At 42.4% G+C, this 22,633-nt stretch overlaps 1 long non-coding RNA gene across 5 annotated transcripts in view; it reads left to right on the top strand.

Annotated features, from left to right (window-relative positions):
- LOC121472520 overlaps positions 1 to 22,633 on the top strand; it is a 52,809-nt gene that overhangs the window by 5,766 nt on the left and 24,410 nt on the right. The window contains exon 2 of one of the 5 annotated variants that reach the window (XR_005982937.1): positions 21,762 to 21,831. The exons of the other annotated variants lie outside the window; for them this stretch is intronic. This is a non-coding gene — a long non-coding RNA (uncharacterized LOC121472520). The remainder of the gene's footprint in view (positions 1 to 21,761; positions 21,832 to 22,633) is intronic. 5 annotated transcript variants of the gene reach the window in all.

Raw genomic sequence — 22,633 nt, 5'->3', positions numbered from 1 at the left:
AGTAGGTTAGATCTTTCAGCTGGTGGCTCCTTTCTTCCCTGGAGCTTCCCTTTCAGTTCCCGACCACACTTTATTATAGTAACAGGAGTATGTTCCTTTCCCCCAATCTGACATAAAAGCAAGGGTTTCTTTCTCCCCCCACCATTCTACTTCAGTGCTTAAATGAGTTAATGCATGCCAAGCATTTAGAGTAGTCTTTCGTACTCGAATGAATGAATGTTGGGAAGGACTTTGAGGTAGGAAGTACAGCATGAAGTTAGGCCTGTTTGGAAACTGGTAGTAGACCAGAAAGAATGAATCTGGAATGCAAAAAAAAAAAAAAAAAAAAGTGACCCTCCTGGTAAGAGAGCGTTCTTCCTTCCTGACTGCCTTTGAACTAGGACATCAGCTTTTCTCCTGCCATCAGACTCCAAGCAAAACATCAGCTCTTCCTGAGTCTCAAGCCCGCTAGCCTACCGCTGGAATGACACCATCATCTCTCCTGGGGCTCAGGCCTTCAGATCAGACCAGGACACTCCATCGGCTGTTCTGCGACTCCACCTTGCTGGCTCACCTTGCCGATCTTGGGACTTGCCAGCCTGCATAATCATGGGAGCCAATTCCTTCCAAGAAATCTATATAGCCTATGGGTTCTGTTTCCCTGGAGAACCCTGGCTAACAGGAAAGCCATCCTAAGGGATCCATTTTAATTTATTCACCCATTTTAAAGACCCCATCTTCAATACAGCCCCATTCTGAGGTATTAAGGATTAGAGCATCAACATCTTATTTTAGAAGATGGGACACGATCCAACCAGTAACAGTGAGCAAATAATCCTTTCTTTGTTCAAGCCATTGTTAACTGCAACCGAGAACACGTTTAACTGCTCACACCAGGGGTGGACCCACAGACCACATTTGATGACCCATGAGGTATCTTGCTGTATGGCTGTGGAAGCATGGTGAGTTGTTTAACTGTTAGACGTGGGCTTGGAGAAAGCAAGTCTCCGAAGGGTGTCAGTGTGATGACTGACTTTTGGGGGCATCTGCCAACCATGCTTCGATTTGGCCATTGCCAGCTAACCCTAAAATAACACCACGCACCCTTGATGTGAAAGTCATTCCAAATACACAGTCACCATCTGAGCTTTGGGGTGAGGGAGGGGAGGCTCGGCAGAGGTAGCTCTCTCAGCCAGACTTATTGAAATATCCCGATGTATGCCTTCCAGCCAATGTCAGCTGCTAATCTGTATGAATTAATGCAGTAATAATTGGGCCGTATTCAGCAAGCACTAATTTCTTTCACTACATCAAATCAAGCCTCACGATTGTTTCGAAATAAACATGCCATCCCCAGAATGCTGAATCCCCGCACCGGCAGCTGGGTTCTGAGCGGATCTGGAAAGGCCCAGGGAGGAGGTTGGGTTGCCCAATGGTAGGACTCATTCCTGGGCATGTAAGACCTGACTGAGCCCAACCACATTTTAAGGGATGAGAGGAAGTCAAGATTTGATTCTGGCCAGTGTCCAAGGAGAGTTCACTCGGGAGCACCCTTCAGGGTCTCTGTCTTCTTTTGAAGCCTCCAGCTCGACAGCATGCAGAGACCGCCTGGCTCCTATTACCTCCCTGCTGCTCCGCATGCCTTGCTAAGGGGGGGCCTCCCAGTGTCACAGGAGAGAGAGACCCCAAGAGAGACTGCTTCAAAGATTCTCAGGTCCGACTGCAGATGAACCTCAGAGGAAGTGTCTGACAGGCTCTTACAATGAGAAAACAGGAAAACCAAAGAGAGAGGGAGAGAGAGAGAGAGCCTTCAAGTCAGTGAACAGATGCTTTCCTTTGCTCTGCGTGCAGGAGGGAAAGAAGGAGAAAGAACAAGGTCTAGAAAGATGATAAGGAAGCAGGGCAAGCACTGGCGGGTTATGTTGGACAGAGGATGTGCTGTTTCTCCACCTAAGATATTTAATGATCGGTTGGTGGGAACCTCAGATGTTCTGCTCCGGTCGCTGGGCAGCGCTTGAAGTGAGGTCATGAAGGTCAACACTGCAGTCTCTCCTCTCTCCTCTCTCCCACACACTCTCCTGTAGGATGGTACCTCCTCCGTACCAGGCCCTGTGCTGGACCCTGGGGATGAAGCAGACAAAGTTCCTGTCTTTCCTCCCTCTTCCTTCCCCTCTCCCTCCTTCCTGGCCCCCCTTCCTCCCTCCTTTTCTGTCCCCCACCCCCCAAGCCCCCCTCCCCTCCTCCATGTTTGCTGCCCAGCACCCCCACTCCTGATGAGCTGCTTATCTATCCACAAGCTTAGAATGTCAGAGCCTATAAAGCTTCTTTAGATTTCTCTCCTCTTCCCGTCTGTCCTTATCCTGTCAGTCAGGATGAAAGAAATTAAGTTGTGTAAGTCTGTACATTTCTCTGTGATCCAGCTTCCAGGCCTTAGAGCTGCCTGCAAGCTGCTGCATCACCTGGGTCTGGATTCAGAAGCGACAAGCTATGGGGGTTCTGGGAAATAGGTGCCCCGGTGTTCCCAAAGCCCCAGCCTTCTAGGTCATAACTGAAAAGCAGAGAGGAAGCTGTGAATCAAAGCTCCAAGGATATTGCTTAGAGCAGTGGTGGCAGTGAACCGGAGCCCAATACATGATGAGACTCTGGAGTCACCTTCCAGTTAGCTTCTGGAGCAGCAGTGCTGCCTGTGGTGGGCAGGTCACGCACTGCACCACGTGCCTGGCTAAGAGGGCAGCCCACCAAGGCGCCTAGCTGTGTGCTTTTGTGCAGAGCTGCGTCTGCCTCATGCCAAGGGGTCCCTTGTTATGTACTTGCCATGCTGTTGGCTCTGGGGCTGCTCCGGCTTCGAGGGGTCATCTCCTTGAAGTTCTCGTAGAGACATGGGCGTATGCCAGCGCAGGTCAGGCATACCAATGCAAGATAACAAATGGACTGGCTTTTTAAAGAAGGTATTTAAAAAAAAAAACCGAAAAACATTACTCTTTAAAGAGTGTTTTAACTGTCTGAGTTAAAAAACCCAGGCACCCAAGAGTGTTTTAGAATTATCGTAAATTTAATGCTATCTCTTACACCTTTCACATGTACAAAGTACACAAAGGTAACTCTATGTATTTATATACATATACTTATTATATAATATAAATAAGTACAATAACTCCCATGTATGTGAGCTTTCTAGGTACCTGGTACTATACTGGGTGCCTACGTATTTTGTTCGCAATTCGTCCTTCCCTGCCTGCCTTTGCTGCAGTTCACTGTGGGTGGAATGCTCTTCCTGTGCCACTGACCTTGGCCTTGGCCATGTGATATTTTGGGCAGTAGAACTGAGCGGAAGTCACACTGTGCCACCGGTCATGGTGAGGCTCTTCCAGCCGTCTCGAGGTTCCCCCCTCCACTACGAGAGGAATATGCCCTGGGTAATTTTTGCTCTTTGACCCAAAACCAAGACATGTGGAGCACACCTGAACCTGAACCCAGAGCTTGGAGTCCAGCCAAGTTCAAATTCAGCTGAGTACAGCCAAGAGACAGAGAACAAACCCACGAACATGAAGTAGATGTACGTTGTTTCAAGTCATGAAGAATCAGGAGTTGTTTGTTATGTGGCATTATCGGTGATGGTGGATGCCTACAGGGCCTGACATTTTTCTTTTCTTTTTTTTTAAACCAACTTGTAATCATTCTTTAAGGTACATGTTTCTATTTTACAAAAAAGAAAACTGAGGCCCTGAGAGATTGAATAAGTTATATAAGTTAATAACTATTAGTAATATATTAGCCAGTACTAATATCCAGCTCCGTTCCATTTCAAGTTCCTCATATGGGGTCCAGAATATTGATGCTATGTTGCCTCTAGAGATCCTTAACCCGCAAGTGTGACACGATTATAGTCAATAAGTTTGTGTTCTATTTAGGAAGGCAGTAGAACCAATGGATTTTAGTTTTGTGAGATTGTATTCAGAGTCTCTCTGTTCAACTGTCAATTCCGCACAACATTCTTTTAAACAGAATTCATCCTTCCCTTCTCCTCTACCCACTCCAAACTTCCTATTATTTAAATCTTTAAAAGCATTAAGGTTTTCAGTGTGATTCCTTTTTCTCCAGGCCTAGATGACTTGAGGAGGCTGAGGGAGAGTTTAACTTGGCATCTTGTTTGTTGTCAGTATGATAAGCCAGAACCAGATGTAGATCACTGAACTGAAGGATGACTTCTGTCTCCTGATAGCACTTTAGACAGAAAAAAAAAAAAAACAAAACAAAACCCAAAACCAAAAAAAGAAAGCCCTTTGATGTATTTTTTAAGTGAAAAAAGCAAGATGTAGAACAATGTGTATTGTGCATTATTATTTGTGTAGTTGAGAAGCATATGCATGTAAGAATGTTTATAGTCTACATAGGGTTTCTTCAGAAGAATACTCCAGAGGCTGGTAATAATGGTTCAACCTCTGATAAGAGAACTTAGTGATTGGTAGGGGGCAGGGATGCAGGAGAGAATTATTTTTCACTGGATATTCCCTTAAAGCTTTCTAAATCAGTGTGCATGTTCACATCACTATTCAAAATAATGAATACACTTTTTAAAAGATTTTATTTATTTATTCATGAGAGACACAGAAAGAGAGGCAGAGACATAGGAGAGGGAGAAGCAGGCTCCATGTAGGGAGCCTGATGTGGGACTCGATCCCAGGACCCCAGGATCACGTCCTGAGCCAAAGGCAGACGCTCAGCCACTGAGCCTCCCAGGCATCCCTAAAATAATGAATTAATTTAAAAAGAAGAAAGCACACCTTCTTTGGTCTACCCCCACTTTTCACCACAGTCAAGCTGTATCTCTTAGGTTTCAGATCCCTTGCCTTTTTGAAAAGACTTGAGAGGAGGCACTGGCCCAAGAGGAGGAGGCCCTTTCTAGCATGTTCTCCTCCCTGTATAGTTGAGGGGGCGCTCTATAAACATCTTCAGTCTCCGGAGACGACAAAGACAAAACGAAGAGGCATAAACTAGAGCCCATTGGTTTCCACAAGTGAAAGTGATCAGCTGTTTTCTTAAAAACAAGACTGCCCCCCCCCCCCCGCCAAATGTCCTCTGATCTTGCTCTGAGTTACATTATGAACATCCCAGAAGTCAAAGTCCTTAGATTTCCACCCGAAAGCCAAGGATGTTTTTCTGTTAAATACTAATCATATCACTAGAGTTTATTAATTGTTTCAATAAACAGACATCTATGTCCATTCATGAAAAAAAAAATAAAAGAAAACAACAGCAACCAACAAGGTAAATAAATCAACTTTCAAATCATGTCCTTCTGCAAACACCAGCTGCACCGGAAAAAGGAAAGCAGGCTGCTAGCAGGCTCTCTCAGCGAGGGCTGGGCTGGGGCTGTCCACATGCATGCCCAGAGCCTGTTAATGTGTCCTACAGCCCACAGGAAAGAACCTCAGCGGAAAACAAGAAGGCAGAACAATTGTGTGAACTTACCTCCCCTTCTTACTCTCTAAACATCTGGCTCCTACATGTGTCAGTTCTTTGATTCGAGCCCGCTCTGGGGTTATTGATAGGGAAAATCTCCACCTGGGTAAGGAGTGGGATGTGGACCAAAGACCTCTTCATTAGAGAACAATTAGCACAGACTCAGTTTTTGTCATAAAGTAGTGGAGCAGGCTGGTTATAAGCCATATTTCTGAAATGGCCCAGCTATGTCTCTGCCAACTCTTTATGGAGTGACTAAAACAAAAGCTGGAAGCCAAGAGACAGTAAGGAGAGCCCTTATGATTAGGGCTATAGAAAAAACAAAACACGCAAGACGCCATCTTGGTATTGGCTAGCCATGGGGAAAATCTCTGCTGTTTAACATAATGCATTTATAAACACAGATGTCAGGGATGAAACAAGTTTATTTTTATAGTTCCGCATCTTACGTTTCCCCAGTTGATTCCTTTTCTTATCTTCTTCTACGTCAGAACAGCCAAACAGGATTCAAGTGATGCATGTGGATGGCTTGCTTCCCAGAATTGTGTCTCTAGTCATTAATGGGACAGACACTTAATTCCACCTATGGATATGGCAGTTTTGTGATTGTCGTGACTGTCCCCATTGTCATGCTCCTTGTTTCATTTCACTGGGGGACTTTGAATAACAACCCCCTGGGCTTATTTTGATGGCAGCTAAAAATCAGTTTGGTGGTAGTATTGCCCGGAGATGGGTCAGCTATTAGGTTTCTACGTCTGTCAAATGTTAACGATCTGCCTAATTTATAAGTCCTTAGAGCCACTTAAATTTGGTGAGGCTGCAAACTTAAGTTGCAAACAGAGTGTGATGACTGTAGACAGCATGCAGGGATTGCATTTCCTCACCTTTTCTTTTGCACCTCTCTCATTAGCACCTGCCCTCACGGTTGGGTGGGTGAGCATCCAAGATCAGGGGCCATGAGAGTGCCCCTGAGCCAGCGCCACCGAAAGGAAATCCAAAGCAGCTCAGTGCCAAGTCATGTGTTCAGGTAGCAAGAAGATTGGGAGAGACTGAATCAGCAGCCACATGCCTGAAAGAGATTTGAGAGTTTAGTTAATGGCAAACTTAATTTTTTTTTTAAATTGAACATCATGCAGGACTTATAGTATATCAATAAGCACTGCTCTAAATATTTTACAAATACTCTTTTCATTATCACAGAACTTTATAAGGTAAGTATGATCATTATGCCAAGTATCAAATGGGAAACAAAGGCATGTAGAGAATACATAACTTGTGTATAGTTACATAACTGGACAGGGCCGGAGCCATAATTCAGATTCAGGCAGTTTGGCTCCAGACTCTGTGCTCTTAATGCTCTACCTTGGTGTAAATCAGTAGTAGCTGGTAGAAAACAAATTTGGAGTAGGTTTTGTTTAATGTTGTCACTGATTTAAGTTCATTAAATGATTATTGTGAAGATTAAAAGAAAAATAGAGGTCCAAAAATCTATGTCAATTATTTCAAATAGCAGTGAACAAAGTGAAATTCTAGAACCTTAAAAATAATTAATATTATCTTTATAAATTTGATATGATGATATGATCACATAATTTTGTGATCATTTTGGTGGAAACTATCAACTAGAAATATCAGGGTAATATAGCAAGTCACATTAACCTTCTGGGTCTTTGGTCTCATTTGTCCAAAGTGTAGAATGAGCTCAATAATTTCCTAATCCTTTCACATTTTAAAAATTCTAATATTCCCCAAATGACCTTTCAGGCTTGTCATGAATTCATTTGTTCAGTCACGGAGTTGTAATTTTTCTGAGGATTTACTTTTTCAAAGGCCTCCTACTGACATTGTGGAGAATGGTAGGATGAGAAGATGAGCCTAGGGAGCTATACCGCAAACCCATCAAAGTTCTCGGACAATGTATTGGTTTGTGTTCTTAGTTGCAGATATCACTCTGCCTGCTCTGTATAAGGAGGGATTTGGTAGAGGAATTTTAAACATTTGCAGAATCTTTGGAAGAGCTAGAGGAATAATTTCTCGACTCATGCTCTTGGAACAATGCCTAAAGTCACCCTCAAGAAGTGGTCTGACATGGATGATGCCTTGCCCTAACTCTAGAACCAGCTGGATGTCTCTTACTGTCTACACTAGCAAAATGGGGGTTCCAAGCTCCTCTTGTTTCCATAACTTATTTCCAAATCAGATCTTGTCATGGGTATATAGGATTGGAAGAAACTCAATTTTGTGGAAGGAGGCATCATGTGGGAAAAATAAACTTTGGCGGGGAGTCTATTTGTGATAGGCAGGATCCATAGTTTGGGGAACTATCAAAATGTAGAAAGAGTGTCCAAGAGGTTTTTGGTAGCCATAAATAACAAATGTCTGCTCCAGATATTTCTCTCCATTCAGTACTGGGAAGGCTCTTATTCAAGAATATTGTCGAGTTCTGTTTGCTTGAGATATTCACAACTGAAACTTTAATTCCTATGATGATGGTGATAATGATGGTGGTGATTGTTCATTAAGGATTTTTAAATATTTTAGTCTTTTTTGCATATTATAGTGGACATATTATTTTGTGTTTGGTGGAGTAGCCCTTTTTTTTTTAGCTGTCAAGGAACCTTGACCAAGGCTTAAGTAAATCAGCATATTACACTCCCTGGCCAAGTAATAAGTTCAATGATTACTTATTAATTTGACAATCTTCAGATCAATGAGTGTCAGGCTTAGGACTTTCATTTGACTGTTAGACTGGAATATAGGAGAATGGGGTCTGTGCTTCTTGGCTGCCATCTTGACACCATGTGGAGCCTTGAACAAAGCCAAAAAAGGGGAATAAAGCTAGAATTGGAGAAAGATCAAGTTCTGGTGACAGCATTTGAGCCCCCAGATCAAGCTACTGCTATAGTTGGCATACCTCCCCGAATTTTCATGTAAGTCAACAAATTCCCCCCTTCTCCTTAAACCACAGTAAGTCATGTTTTCTGTGACTTCCTTCCAAAGTTGTCTTAATTTCTACACATACATTAATCCTTTAATCCTCAAAAATATCCCATCGGGTTAATAATATTATCATATTTTATAGACGAGAACACAAAGGCTCAAAAAGATTAGTAACTTGCCCAAAGTAACAAAACTTGTCTGTATGACTTCAAAGCACAAGTCCTTACTTAACCTCTTATATTATGGATGGGCGTTGGAGAGTGTTGGGTGGGTAGTAGCACTGTGATTTAAAGTTTGAAAAGCAGACCTTATGGACTGGTAGTAAGCCATTCTGGATGGCAGGGAAAAACTTTACATTTCCCTTTTTTCCCTGCAATGGCTAGATGCACACTCTGCTCAGGCTGGCTCTCAGAATGCACTGCTTTAAATCAGCAAAGGCGGGAACTGAATGCCTCTAATCTGGGAGGTTAAGAGAAACAGATTAGAAATATCCACCTGTATGAAGGGACGTCATAAAAATGACAAGAACAGTGAGTTTATTTAAGCCTTGGTTAGAGAACAAGGCTACGTGTGAGGGTGTCTGTATTACTGGAGGATGAACAAAGGTTTAACATCAAACAGAACCTCTACTCTCAATGCTATGCAATGCTACAGACTCATTTTCTGCAAATATTAAAGAAAGAACAAAATAATGATCTTCAACAAAAAAATATAATGATTTTCATAGCCTCCTGATATTTCCCTAACCGCAGAAGCTCTTTCACGTTTTCACTGCATATACCATTCCTTCTGCTAAAAAAGAACTCCCCATCCATTGTTTGTCTAGCAAACTCTTACTCATCCTTTAAGATTTAGCTCAGATGCCACCCCCTCAGGGAAGCCCTCACTGAACTATTATCTTTGGCTCAATCCCTACTTCCTCCATCTCCCCACAGCATCTTATGTGCATCTGTATTAGCCTTTAACACACTTTGTTTCAACACTTTGTCCTACTTTTCTGAGTATAAATCAAGGGGCGTGTTTTATTTCTCCTGGTATTCCCTGCTCCTTGCACGATGCCTGCAACTCTGTGTGATCTTGCAAATCCTGCTAAGAAAGCCCTTCCTCAACCTCTTTGTCTCAAACTCTATTCCTGTTTGCCTTTCGGGATGCTGCTTAGAAATCACCTCCTTGGGAAGCCTTCCTTGACCCTACAAAGCTGGGTTACAATGTTTCTCCTCTGTAGTCCCTAGAGTAACCAGTGCATATGCCATGATTAAGAGAGTGGGTGTCAGTGTCTGATTGCCTGAACTTGGATCCCAGCTCTGCCATTTTGCAGCAGGTTCTTAACCCCGTTGTGCTTTGGTTTGCTCATCTGTGAAACAGGAATAAAAATAAAAATTATTATTACCTCATAGACTTGTTGCAAGAGGGAGGGTGAAATCTGGGAGGAAACAAAGTCCCCAGTACATGGCTGCAGTAAAACCATAAATATTCATTGAAGAGTGACCGTGTGGAAGACACTGTTCGGGGCACATCAGCAGGGAATGAAGATTCCTGTATTATGATTCCTGTATTATGACATTTACCTTCTAATGTAAGAGAGTAATCAGCATAGAGATGGTATGACATCCAATAAACAATCTAAATGAGTAAACACGTGGTATGTTAGACAGTGATAACTACGAGGGAAGAAAATTAAATGAAAAGGGAGAAGGCCCTGGGGGAGCACATGTGCCTTGCCAGTTTGGGAGAGAAGGTCTTACTGAAGAGATAACAAGTGATTAAAGACTGCAGGAGGTGAGTGAGAGAGCCATACATACATATGGGAACAGAGAAGAGAATAGCGAATGCAAAAGCCCTGAGATAAGAGCATTTTGGGTGTTGAGGGAACAGCAAAGACAACAGAGTAGCGAACATGGAGTGAGTGAGGGTACTACAATGGAAGAGTTCTCTATGGCTCTAAACAAACCCACCGAGAAACTAAACAACTTAAAAAAACAATCATCTTTTTGTTTGTGTATCTTCAATTTGAGCAGGGCTTGGCGGGGATGGCTTATCGCTGTTCCATGTGGCATCCGCTGGGGCACCCCTTTCATGATGGATCACTCACCTGGCTGGCAAGTAGGTGCTGGCCGTCAGCTCAGAGCTCTGCAGGGACTATTGGTCGGGGCCTCCGTTCTTCTCCACGTAGGATGTTCCACAGCTGCTGGATTACTGCAGGCATGGTGGCTGGGTTCAAAGAGCAAATGTTCCAAGAGGCATAAAATGGAGCCTGCCATAATCTATTGGTCCAGCAGCCACAGAGGCCAGATTCAATGGCAGGAGAGAGAAGACCCTTGGCCTCTCTCCAGGAGGAATGTCAAAGACTGAAAGCCATGTTTCAAAACTGCCACAGAAGAAGAGAAAATGATGTTAGAGAGGGCAGTCTGATCATCCAGGGCCTTAGAGGCCATTGTCATGGATTTGGCTTACCCTCAAGAGGAATGCAGAGCCATTGGGCGATTTTGATAAGGTATGACCTAATTTGACTAGGGTTTGGCAGAGCCACTTTGCTAAGGTAGATTAAGAATAGACTGAAGGTAGACAAAGCAAACCAGTTAAGAATTTACAAGTATCCAGGCAAGAGATTATGGTAGCTCACGCAAGGTAGTAATAGCAACACAGAAGATAAAAAGTGGTCAGATCCAAATCTATTTTGAAGGAAGAGCCAACAGGATTTCTTAATGGGTTGGATATGCAATATAAGAGAAGGAGAGGGATTGAGGGTGACAAATGGGTTTTTGTCCAGAGTAACAGGAAGGATAGAGTTGCCATTATTTGATGTGAAAACTGAGGAGAAGCAGATTTGGCAGCTAAGAGGAAGAACTTGCTTTTCGATATGTTAAGTCAGACATTCAAGTAAAGATGTTGAGTAGGTAGATAGAGCTATAAGTCTGGAATTCAGGGGAGAAACCAGGGGAGGGGGGTGTATAAATCTGGGAGGTATCAAGCATAGGGACAATATTAAAACCATGAGACTGAATGAGACCACCAAGAAAGTGAATGTAGATGGAAAAGGGGAAGAAGTCCAGCATTGTGAGGTCTTGGTCAGAAGATGAGGAGGAACCAGCAAAGGACACTGAGAAAGAGCAGCAAATGAGTAGGAGAAAAACCAGGAGAATGTAGTATACTGGAAGGCAGATAAAGGGAGTGTTTCAAGGAGAGGGAAGTAGTCACCTTGGCCAATTTGCTGATAGGGCAACTATGATGAGGGCTGAGAACTGACAACCAGACTTGATAGAGATCACTTGGGGATCTTAATAGGCAAAAGCCTTGAGTGGGTTCAGGAGAATGGAGAGAGGGGTGGTTGGAGACAGTGAAGACAAATTTTTCAAGGAGTTTTGTGATCAAAGGAAAAAAGAAATGAGATGGCAGCTGGAGGGGGAAATGGGATCAAGGGAGGTTTTATATGGGGGAAAAATAACATATATATGTTAGTGGGTAAAGTTAATAGAGAGAGAGAAAAAAAATAATCCAGGTAAGGGAAGGAAGAACTGCTGTAGCTCTATGAACTTGAGTTAACAAGAGAGTTGGCATCCAGTGCTCAACTTGAAGGGTTGGCCTTATCTGGGAACATGGACTGTTCATCCACAACCAGAGAGTAGAAAAATATATGTGCACAGATGCTAGCAGGTTGATAGGTGTGGTAGTAGTGGAAGTTCTCTTCTGGATGCTTCTATTTGTTCAGTGAAATAGAAGTAGGGTCATTAGATGAAAATGAGGACAAGGAAGGAGGTTTAAGGAAAGAGTGATCAGTGCAAGTGATCACCTGATGTTCAAGAGCGTGAATTTAAAATGAGATCATTCAACATAACTGTGGTTTTCTCTGGCCATGGTCAATGGGTGCAGGCACAGAATAAGCAGAGAATTGGATTTAACCAGGGTTGGAGTTTTGTCAAGTTAGGAAAATGGAATAAGAGAGAGAGGTGAGGGATTGAGTATCTGTACAAGAAAGTGACTACAATAATTGATCATTCAATTCAAGCTGGGTTGGGAGGGAAGTGAGGACATGGCAGGGGTGGAGAACAGTAAAAATGTGCTAAGATCAATGTATTTGGGATCCCTGAGGGTTGAAGGATTTTGGGGGAAGTACTAGAGAGAAAGAGCTAGAAAGATAGGAGGCTATAGTAGGAGAGTGGAAGGCTTGAACTGAAAGAACAAAAAGTAAAGAAAATGGAAAATTTCAGTTATTGGAGTGATAAGGTCTAGGGTATGATCACTCTTGTAGTGACCAGATAAAGTAGATGGAGGACCATGTCATGGGAGGAGGAGAAGAGGTCAAGAAACTAAGAAGCCAAGGTAGGGTATGGTCCATCTCCCTGAATGTTGAACCCACAAATTATTATGCCCAGAGTAGTGCTGGAAAGAGTGACTGAACCAGGCTCCAAAGTCTTCAGGGAATAAAGGATGTGACTTGGGGTTTGTTCATGGACATGACAAGGAGGGGTAGTAAGATGGGATCTAATGACAGAAAATTTAAAACCAAGTAGGCATGGGAGTTTGTGATCAGGAAAAGAGAAGGAGAATGGTCTGGAAGCAGCAGCAAGAGGGAAAAAGGACACTGCCGAAAGACCAAGGGCAGTACCCCATTTCCTCCCATCTTATGTGCAATATGCAGAAGATCCAGGTATAGCTCTAAGCCTGCTAAGGAACTGAGAAGCCTGTGGATTGGGTGTGAGAGAGACGCCTGGATCAGTGTAGGGGCTACAGAGTATAGGGATTTCTTTCCTGGAGTCCATGTCAAGGCATGACACCCCAAACACCAGAGGGTACCTGTGCCTGATATCTAGTGACAAGCTGGGACCAAGGATACCTCCATAGAGGCCAGTAAGCGTAGAGACAACTACCTGTCAAACAGAGGCTCCTCCATAAGGATATGAAGCTGCACTTGGATGCCACCTTGTACAAGGGGGTGTTGGGCAGAGAGACCAATCATAAAAGATCTTAGAGAAATTCTTGGAGGTGCACATTGCTCAGAGCAGTACTAGTTCTGTATCTTTCTAGCCCATATCAAGGGCTTTGTTTCCTTGCTTCATCTGCTGGTAAAATGGTACCAACAATAACAATTTTAAAAGGTGATTTTAATATCTGCTTATTCTCCTCCTCCCAATCCCCACCCTCACCCCCAGAGAACTGGGCAATCACCTACAAAGTGTTCAGGAATAGATGACTTTAAAAAAAAAACTCATTTTAAGCATAATTAAAACAATACATGTGTATTGTGGAAAACTTAGAAATTAAAAAAATAGATATAAAGAAGAAAATGAAAGTCATACATTACCCCCTCCATCTAGATATAACTACCCTCGATATTCAGGTGTGTATATTTCTATACAGACATCGTACAAAAATGGGATCATACTAGATATGTAGTTTTACAACTTTTTTAAATTGAATGATATAGCATTGGCAGTTTCCCTGCTAAATAATATTCTCACACATCAAATTAATGACTGCATAGGGTTTCAGATCATATATATAATAATCACTCACCCAATCCCTGTTATAGAAAATTTAAACTGTTCCCATTTTTCACTATATAACAGCACAATTAATGCCATTTTAGTTTTTTCTTTGCACGAAGCCATGATTATTTATTTCCTATGAAAAAGATATTATAATTGGGTTAGTTATACTTTTGATGGATCAAAAAGTAAGGAAATTTTAAGGCTTCTATTAATTTTTTAAAAGACTTTATTTATTTTTTCATGAGAGACACACAGAGAGAGGCAGAGACATAGGCAGAGGGAGAAGCAGGCTCCCTGTGGGGAACCGATGCAGGACTCGATCCCAGGACCCTGGGATCACGACCTGAGCCAAAGGCAAATGCTCAATCCCTGAGCCCCCCAGGTGCCCCCAGTTTTAAGGCTTTTAGTACATATTACCAAAGTGTCATCCAGAAATATTTATCAGCAGGATATGAAAATGCTGGTTTTCTGACACCATTTCTCTTACTACTACTAATTAAAAAGCCTTGCCTTGGAGGACTTCTTGAGATATTTCTTCTGATCCTTGATTTGTGTTTCCATGGTAAGATTGAGATTGCTTCCATTTGGCTTTTTTTCTTACTTAAGTGGACTGATCAATCTCTGGCAAGAAGCTGTGAGCCACCATTTTTAAGCTATGGGAAGGCCTGGACCCCTAATAGCATATGGAGGCCAAAATGATTTCAAGTCAAAAAGTACTGGCCCGGGGGCCATTTGTCTTATCCTTGGGCATTACTCATATCCCTTGGCTCAAAGTACCTCATCTGTCTTCCTTCCAGCCCTTAGTTTCTACGATCTTTTGTCTTCCTGTTTTAGGAAACATTCTTGCCAGCTCATCCTCACTATCTGTGGACAGAAAGGTCAATCCAAAGTCAAATGTATTTGGACAAAATTCTCCTTATCCTTTCCTTGCAAATGTACATGCTTAATAGAAATTTGAGTTCTATCTTTGCCTTTGTCCAGGCTGATACAGATCTTTCAATTCAACTTGGATAATATTTATTGAGCAGCTCCATGGTTCACGGTGACATACCAGGCACAATAGAAACCCAAATCCACTCTTCTTTCCTGGTAGTGTCTTTTTATTTTCCTTCTCTGTAGCAAAATCTCATTCATCCATTGATGTTTCCTCTTTGGTCTCCTCTGTAGAGGATTCAGAATGTCATGGCTGTCGTCATCTTCCTGCAGCATGATTCACCGGTTAGTTCTGAGACCGAGTCGTTGTTGACTGTGAGATCACCATAAACAAAGCTCCTGATAACACGGGTGACAGGTTCCTTCTCTGACAGCCCCAGTCATACAAGATACATTGTTCTGGCTATGAGCTCACCTTTAAAACAATGGCTTGTGGTTTAAAAAAAATAATAATAAAAAATAAAAAAAAGACTAAGAAGAATGGGCAACACCTGAATAAATGAGGCAATTTAGGGGAACTTTCTGGTTAACATAGCATTTTCAGGGGCTCCAAAGCATGCTTAGAGCTCATTTGAGACTCTCATTAATGGGACTACAATGAGTTTAAGCAGAGGGGCACAAATGTTTTGGCTTTCAAGCAGATTTTTAGCCCTTCACTGGGGACTGGGGAACAAAAGTCTGAGTCCTAATAATGGAAAACTGAATCTGTTGCTGAATGCGGCATTAAGACACAGTTTGTGGGAAAATAACCTGTATTTTTATATGCTGTTTATCCACAAAGACACGCATATGAGAATATGCTGACACATGCACAGATACATGCTCAAATAATGCCACAGTATTTTTCACAGAAACATATGGATCTATATCCACATCTATATCTATATATATAATGTGTACACACACATTATATATATATATGTTTGTGGGTTTTTTTGAAATGTGAGTTGCATCTGCAAAAGTTGTGTAATCTTGTCCTAGAGAGAGGAGCTTGTGTGGCGCGTGGAGATTTTGGAGTAACTCTCTTCTCTCCTTACTTGCAGCACAAGCCAGTGATTGTCATTCGCACTGAGCAGAGGTGTCTGTGCCAAAGGGTAACAGAATAGATAAGTAATCCCCAGTGTCAGCTGTTGGGTGTGATACCACAGAGATGTACGCCCTCTGTGCCTGCCAGGCCCATCTCTCTCTGTTCTGGAAAGTGGAATCCGATGATAAATGTCAATACACTTACGTTGCCACATGGAAGTGAGCTGTGGCTGTCTGGATCACAAACAGAAGCGGCAAATCTCAAGATGTAAGTGCCAGATGGCACTTAGGAGTTGGGCACGGGGGATGGCTACTGAGGGAGATTTTATTAGCCGAGATGAGTGGCCTGGCACTGCTGAGTGCCATCTTGCCCCCTCTGGGGGTTCCTTCCAGAGAACATTATCCAGTTTGCTTTTAGACACCCATTAAACACACACACCACTCTCCTGCTCCTGCAGGAGCCCATTTAATGGACTTACTGGGAGGTGCTTTGGGTTAGGGTTGCCACCAAAATCTGTAAAAGGAAAGAGAGTAGTGTGGGAGCGAGGCCTCGTCATAGAGAAACTGTCCCACCAACAAGGCAAAAGGGATTTTTGTAACGAATGGTGATCTTTCTTTCACGGTGTGGCCAGGCTTGAGGGGAAGTGAGTTGTTAACCTGCGTCAACTTCCCACTCTACTCAAAGAGGTCTTTGGGAAAGTGTTTGGTGTCCCACAGCCAGTCTCATTTTCCTTTTACTTTGGGGGTAGGGGAGGGATCCTTTCACAATAGGAAAAGCTTATATTTGTGTTTTTGAGCTTCTGGTATACTAGGCATGTTCATGCGTACTCATCTCTCCTCCCAACCTCCCTGCTGTCATCCCCGTATTATGGATGCCGAAATGGGGACTTAGAGAGGTAGCGACCTCCTTCTAGTCACACAGCCAGTGAGCCCCCTGCTCCTGCAGTCAAGCTTGGGCTTGACCCTTCAGCAGCAACTGGCACTCACTGGCGCCTACTGTCTTAGTCCAGTAATGCCACAGACTGGGGCCTTGTAAACAGAAATTTATTTCTCACGCTTCTGGGGGCTGGAAGTCTGAGATCAGGGTCCAGTGAGGGCCTGTCTTTGGAGTTGCAGACCACTCGTTGTATCCTCACAAGTGGAAGGGGCCAGGGAGCTCAGTGGGGTCTCTTATAAAGGCACTAATTCCACCCATGATGGCTCTCCCCTCATGACTTAATCACATCCCAGTACCATCACAGTGGGGGTTAGGATTTCAACATATGAATTTTAGACAGACACGAACATTCAGATCATAGCACCTGCTATGTACTATGTGTTTTACACATATTATTTGGACCCTTTCAATAAGTCTGTAGAGAAGGCATCATTGCTGTGATACACAGATAACAAAATCAAGGCATAGAGTTGTTACGTGGCTAAGCTAGGATTTGAACCCATGACTGTCTTGACTCAAAACCCTACATCTTTTCATTCTAATAATGACAATAGCTAACAATTAAGGAGAACTTACTGTTTTCCAGCCACGCTTCTAAGGGTTTTATTGTTATTGACTCATTTAATGTTTATAAGAAGACTATGAGGTAGGCATTGCAAACATCCCCGTTTTACAGATGGAGAAACTGAGGCATAAAAGGATAAGTGACTTACTAAAGATCACACAGCTGGAAGAGGGTGGAACCAGGGTTTGAATTCAAGCAATTTAACTCTGGGAACCACATTCCTAAATACCACTATGTCCACCTCAGCACAATGCTAGCTCGCATGCTTCAGGCCCGTGGGTATGGCTTAAGAAGGTTCTTGTATAAATCCATTTCTTTATGACTTTGGTGCCATTCCACACTCTCTATAGAGTCAACACCAACTCCCGTATTAGTTTCAAAACTACCCCAAGCCTCTAGGGTCTATTTTGGATCAGACATGACTAGGCGCCTGCTACTGAAAATGTCATTGCTGACTAGCAGCCTCATAATCTACTTGGGAACTTCTTAGAAATGTAGAATCTCAGCACCAGAGCTACTGAGCCAGAGTCTGCACCATTAGCAAGATCCTCAAGTGATGCAGGAATGCTGAAGCTTTAGCACTGTTCTAAGCGGGAACTGAAGCCTTTAAGGGCGTAGTTCTGAATCTCAACCACATTTTGAAAGCTTCCCTGGGAAGCTTTAAAAAGAATTGACGCCTGGATCCCACCTCTGGAGATTCTGACTTATTTGCAACCTGGACATTGGGAATTTTAAAAGCTCTCCAGATGATCCCAAAGTGCAGCCAATGTTGAGAGCCACTGCTCTGGGAATGCCTTGTCCTCAGCAGTTCCTCAGGGTTTGCCCGCATCCCTACACCCAGACACCAGACACCTGAATCTGCTTCTAGGCTTGGAGGATCAGAGAAATCATCACAAGGCTGTTTGCTACATAGTTTATGATCATTAGTATCATCAGTAGAGCAGTAATTGCCATAGAACTAGTACCATTCAGGCTAGACTGGCCTGGAAAGCTCTCTCTGATCCCATCTCAATGATTTTTCCTCCTTTTCTTTCAGTCACACAAGAAATATCTTTTTTTTTTTTAATTAATTTTTATTGGTGTTCAATTTACCAACATACAGAAAAACACCCAGTGCTCATCCCATTAAGTGTCCACCTCAGTGCCCGTCACCCGTTCCCCTCCAACACCCGCCCTCCTCCCCTTCCACCACCCCTAATTCGTTTCCCCGAGTTAGGAGTCTTTATGTTCTGTCTCCCTTCCTGATATTTCCCAACATTTCTTTTCCCTTCCTTTATATTCCCTTTCACTATTATTCATATTCCCCAAATGAATGAGAACATACACTGTTTGTCCTTCTCCGATTGACTTATTTCACTCAGCATAATACCCTCGAGTTCCATCCACGTTGAAGCAAATGGTGGGTATTTGTCGTTTCTAATGGCTGAGGAATATTCCATTGTATACATAAACCACAGCTTCTTTATCCATTCATCTTTCGATGGACACCGAGGCTCCTTCCACAGTTTGGCTATTGTGGACATTGCTGATAGAAACATCGGGGTGCAGGTGTCCCGACGTTTCACTGCATCTGAATCTTTGGGGTAAATCCCCAACAGTGCAATTGCTGGGTCGTAGGGCAGGTCTATTTTTAACTCTTTGAGGAACCTCCACACAATTTTCCAGAGTGGCTGCACCAGTTCACATTCCCACCAACAGTGTAAGAGGGTTCCCTTTTCTCCGCATCCTCTCCAACATTTGTTGTTTCCTGCCTTGTTAATTTTCCCCATTCTCACTGGTGTGAGGTGGTATCTCATTGTGGTTTTGATTTGTATTTCCCTGATGGCAAGTGATGCAGAGCATTTTCTCATGTGCTTGTTGGCCATGTCCATGTCTTCCTCTGTGAGATTTCTCTTCATGTCTTTTGCCCATTTCATGATTGGATTGTTTGTTTCTTTGGTGTTGAGTTTAATAAGTTCTTTATAGATTTTGGAAACTAGCCCTTTATCTGATATGTCATTTGCAAATATCTTCTCCCATTCTGTAGGTTGTCTTTTAGTTTTGTTGACTGTATCCTTTGCTGTGCAAAAGCTTCTTATCTTGATGAAGTCCCAAGAGTTCATTTTTGCTTTTGTTTCTTTTGCCTTTGTGGATGTATCTTGCAAGAAGTTACTGTGGCCAAGTTCAAAAAGGGTGTTGCCTGTGTTCTCCTCTAGGATTTTGATGGAATCTTGTCTCACATTTAGATCTCTCATCCATTTTGAGTTTATCACACAAGAAATATCTTACCCTGAATGAAGAAGAGGAGGCGTCAGATGCGATGCTAATTACCCTGATCCTCCATATTTGCAAGATTTGTCATCCGATCACAAAGCCCAAGTGTTATTTCTACTGCGCAGATGCAAGGCCTGTGTGGCAAAGGATTTGACAGTTGAAGAAGAGCTGAGGTTTGAAGTAGACACCCACCATGGCCTTGAGGCAATCCACGGTGCAAGAACCTCTGATTGCCCATGACACTGACCTTGTAGTAGAGCCATGGGTTGTAATAAAAAGGTAGAAACTTCCTCTCCAGGGCAGAGAGCATCTTTATGGTCTTATTTTCACACAAGACACTAAGTTCCAAGAAGGCAGGGGTTTTGTTACACTCTGTGGTACCTTTGGTGCCCAGTACCCAACACATAGTAGGTCTTTGTAAGTATTTGCTGAATGAACAACTGGAGGAGATCACAATCATCAATACCATTTACTGACACTTTATAAACGTTTTCTTGCTTTGTCCTATGACAATCTTAAGAGAAAAATTCTTATTTGTTCATTTGCTTTAATTGGTCACTGAGGTTAAATAATTTGTCCATTGGTTGTTACTTTCTAGTAAGTGGCAAAACCTGGATTAATTCATTCAACATGTATTTATTAAGTGCCAGACACTGTTCTAGGTATTTGGACTACATCAGTGAACAAAACAGAAAAGATTCCTTTCCCTATGTAAATTTAAGAGGGAGAGGCATACAATAAATTACATAATAAATAAGTAAATTGTATAAAATGTTAGAAGATGTTAAGTGCTGTGGCAAAAATAATTAAAGAGATAAAGAAGATCAAGGTAAGCAATTAGGAGTATCAGAGGTCTAAAGTAGTGGTGGGCAGTCTCGATGGTTATTTTTATGTGTCTCCTTGGCTAGGCTATCGTATCTAGTTATCTAACCAAACACTAATCCAGGCATGAGGTTATTTTGCAGGTGTGGTTAACATACAGAATCAATTGGCTAAGTAAAAGTGATCATAATTGATAATGTGAGTGGGTCTCACCCAACCAGTTGAAGGTCTTAAGAGCAGAAACTGAAGTTTCTAGAGAAGAAGAAATTCTGCTCAAGACTGCAGCCTTAACTCCTGCTTGAGTTCCCAGCCTGCTCGCCTGCACTGCACATTTTGGACTCAAGACAAGAAACAACACCAACTCCCGCTTGGGCTTCCAGCCCACGCTGGGTTTTAGATGTGCCAGCCCCCTAATTCCTTAAAATAAATCCCTGGAAAACCCTGACTGATACAGATTTTGGTAGTGAAAGAGGGGTGATGCTGTAATAAATGCCTAAAAATGTAGACGTGGCTTTGGAATTGGGTTATGGCAGAGGCTAGAAGAATTTTGAAGATATGTGATAGAAAAAGCCTAGATTGTCTTGATAAGATGATTGGTAGAAATATAGACATTAAAGATAATTTTGGTGAAGACTCAGGAAGAAATGGGGAGACTGCAGAGAAAGCTTCTATCATCTGAGAGAATGCATATGCTGTCATGAACAGAATGTTGCTGTAGATGGGAATGTTAAAGGTTCTTCTGGTGAGGTCTCAGCTGGAAGTGATGAACGTGTTATTGGATATTGGAGGAAAAGTGTTCCCTATCACAAAGTGGCAGGAAACTTGGCTCAGTTCTAGAGGCCCAAAAGACTCTGGGCTAACATATTATTTTAATGTAAAATAAGATTGCGTGCAAGCCTGTGCCAGTGGGTTCTGTATAACCAACACTTCTGTCCCTGCAATTAATAATTCATGAAAAAAGATAAGGGAAGGGAGGTAGGACGGGATAGTGGTTAAACATTACTATGGTTAATTTTATGTGTTAATTTGATTGGGCCACAAGGTGACCAAAGATGTGGTCAAACATCATTCTGGGTGTGTCTGTGAGGGTGTTTTGGGGGTAACGTTAACATTTATTTATTTATTTATTTATTTATTTATTTATTTATTTATGTATTTATTTATTTATTTTTTGACATTAACATTTAAATCAGTAGATCGGATAAAGCACATTGCTCTCTTTAAAGTGTGGGCCCCATCCAATCAGTTGAGGGCATGAATAGACCAAAAAAGCTGACCCTCTCCTACCCCAGATAAGAGAGAATTCTTTCTGCCTGATTGCATTTGAACTGGGATTTTTGTTTTTTGTTTTTAGGGTTTTTTTTTTTTTTCCTGCTTTGACTTGGACTGAAATATTGCGTCTCAAGGCTGCCAGTCTTTGGATGGTAACTACTCTCCTAGGTCTCCTGTTTCTCAGACCTTAGTCTTGGACTGGGACTCAACCATGGGCTCCTGGGCTGGAACTAAACCATGAGTCTTCATTTGTTAACTTACCCTGCAAAACTTGGGACTTGCCTGTCTCCGTAATTGTATGAACCAATTCCCTATAATAGATCTCTTTACACACAGGCGTGTACACACACACACACACACACACACACACACACACTGTTGGTTCTATTTCTCTAAAGAGCTGTGAATAAAGACAACAACTGGCCCTTCACACAGATAGTTTGTGGATTCTCTTGGTTTAGTGCTTCTCCAAGTTCAATGTGCAAAGGAACCTCCGGAACCCTGTTAAATATACAAGTTCTGACCCAGTCGATCTGGGGTGGGTTTGGAAGTTCTGCATTTCTGACAAGTTCCTGGGTGCTGTTGATGTTGCTGATCCTCAGGTCACTATGAGTGGCAAGGTCCTAGGTAACTTCTATTACCAAAGATTAATTAATGTCCTATCTTTTTACAAAATGGAATTTGGGAGCATGAGAAAATTAAGGTGACCTCTGAGGTCTTCTAAAACTGTCATTTCTGTGGAATTTTTACACACTATGCTCAACTTTTTTTTTGAAGAGTTTTAATACGATAATTCAGGTAGGGTCACCACGCATATTGTTTTCCATTTTTATCTGGAAACATTGAGGCTAGATAACTCTACTTGAATCACTAAGTATTCCACATTGGGATTATAGGAATGCATTTCTATATAGTTTGATTCAGGCCAATGATTTTTTTTTTTTTTTAGGGAGA

Source organism: Vulpes lagopus, chromosome 12 (assembly GCF_018345385.1).
Source record: "Vulpes lagopus strain Blue_001 chromosome 12, ASM1834538v1, whole genome shotgun sequence".
Classification (NCBI taxonomy): Eukaryota; Metazoa; Chordata; class Mammalia; order Carnivora; family Canidae; genus Vulpes; species Vulpes lagopus.
Note: the sequence above shows the minus strand (reverse complement) of the source record. Positions and strands in the feature narration are given on the sequence as shown.